This window comes from Arachis stenosperma, chromosome 5, assembly GCF_014773155.1.
Source record: "Arachis stenosperma cultivar V10309 chromosome 5, arast.V10309.gnm1.PFL2, whole genome shotgun sequence".
NCBI lineage: Eukaryota > Viridiplantae > Streptophyta > Magnoliopsida > Fabales > Fabaceae > Arachis > Arachis stenosperma.
The window spans coordinates 50,565,371-50,567,361 of record NC_080381.1 but is presented as its reverse complement, the minus strand read 5'-3'; the positions used below and the strand labels follow the sequence as shown (position 1 = coordinate 50,567,361).

Genomic DNA, 1,991 nt, shown 5'->3' with positions numbered 1-1,991 from the left:
AAATCAAATCTTTTTCAAATTTTCATAATTTTTCAAAATCAAATCTTTTTCAAATCAAATATTTTCAATCATATCTTTTTCAAAATCATATATTTTCAAACATATCTGTTTCAAAAATCAAATCTTTTCTTCATATTTCTAAAAATCTTGATTCAAAAATTTCAAGTTTGTTACTTTCTTGTTAAGAGAGATTCCATATTTGAAATTTAGAATAATATCTTTTAGTTTCTTATTAATCAAGTCATTAATTTTAAAAATCAAATCTTTTTAATTTGTTTTTCAAAAATATATTTTTTTAAATCATATCTTTTTCAAATCACATTTTTTAATTCTAATTTAAAAAATCTTTTTCTAACTTCTTATCTTTTCAAATTTATTTCTTATCTTTTTCAAAATCACCTAACCATATTTTTTTTACTTCAATTATCGAAAACCACAACCAATTTTTCAAAATTATTTTAAACTTTCATTTTTTTAGTTATTAAATTTTTCGAAAATTTCCCGCCTTCTCTCATCTTTTTCTGTTTAAACACTAACATTCCTCCTCCATTGTCAATTCGAACTCTATCTCTCTTTGTGTGTTCGAATTCTTCCTTACCTACCTCATCCTTCCATTCTTGTTTTCCTCTGACACCTCAAGGAATCTCTATACTGTGACATAGAGGATTCCATATTTTCTTTGTTTTCTTCTCTTTCATATGAGCAGGAACAAAGATAAAGGAATACTTGTTGAAGTTGATCCTGAACCTGAAAGGACTCTGAAGAGGAAGCTAAGAGCAGCTAAAGCACAAAGCTCTGAAGAGGACCTCACTGAAATTTTTGAAAAGGAAGCAACAAAAGAAACAATTATGGCCGAACCAAACAACAATGCAAGGAAGATGCTTGGTGATTTTACTACACCAACTTCCAACTTTTATGGAAGAAGCATCTCAATTCCTGCCATAGGAGCAAACAATTTTGAGCTAAAGCCTCAATTAGTTTCTCTACTGCAACAAAACTGCAAATTTCATGGACTTCTATCAGAAGACCCTTATCAGTTCTTAACTGAGTTCTTGCAAATTTGTGATACTGTTAAGACTAATGGAGTTGATCCTGAAGTCTACAACCTTATGCTTTTCCCTTTTGCTGTAAGAGACAGAGCTAGAACATGGTTGGACTCACAACCTAGAGATAGCCTGGACTCTTGGGATAAGCCGGTCACGGCTTTCTTAGCCAAGTTCTTTCCTCCTCAAAAGCTGAGCAAGCTTAGAGTGGATGTTTAGACCTTTAGACAAAAAGATGGTGAGTCCCCCTATGAAGCTTGGAAAAGATACAAGCAATTGACCAAAAAGTGTCCTTCTGACATGCTTTCAGAATGGACCACATTAGATATATTCTATGATGGTCTGTCTGAATTTTCCAAGATGTCACTGGACCACTCTACAGGTGGATCCATTCACCTAAAGAAAACGCCTGCAGAAGCTTAGGAACTTATTGAAATAGTTGCAAATAACCAGTTCATGTATACCTCTGAGAGGAATCTTGTGAGTAATGGGACGCCTCAAAAGAGAGGAGTTCTTGAAATTGATGCTCTGAATGCCATATTGGCTCAGAATAAAATATTGACCCAACAAGTCAATATGATCTCTCAGAGTCTGAATGGATTGCAAAATACATCCAACAGTACTAAAGAAGCATCTTCTGAAGAAGAAGCTTATGATCCTGAGAACCCTGCAATGGCAGAGGTGAATTACATGGGTGAAGCCTTTGGAAACACCTATAATCCTTCATGGAAAAATCATCCAAATTTTTCATGGAAGGATCAACAGAAGCAAGTCTTCAATAATAACATTGGTGGAAGAAACAGGTTTAGCAATAGTAAACCTTTCCCATCATCATCTCAGCAACAGACAGAGCATTCTGAGCAGAATCTTTCTAGCTTAGCAAACATAGTCTATGATCTATCTAAGGCCACTCTTAGTTTCATGACTGAAACAAGATCCTCCATTAGA

General features: G+C 33.8%; 1 non-coding gene across 1 annotated transcript; it reads right to left on the bottom strand.

The window, feature by feature from the left end:
- Positions 1-1,241: 1,241 nt before the first annotated feature.
- Positions 1,242-1,349, bottom strand: LOC130983915 (small nucleolar RNA R71). Its single transcript, XR_009087883.1, has one exon. It is a non-coding gene; the product is annotated as a small nucleolar RNA R71 (small nucleolar RNA).
- Positions 1,350-1,991: the final 642 nt, after the last annotated feature.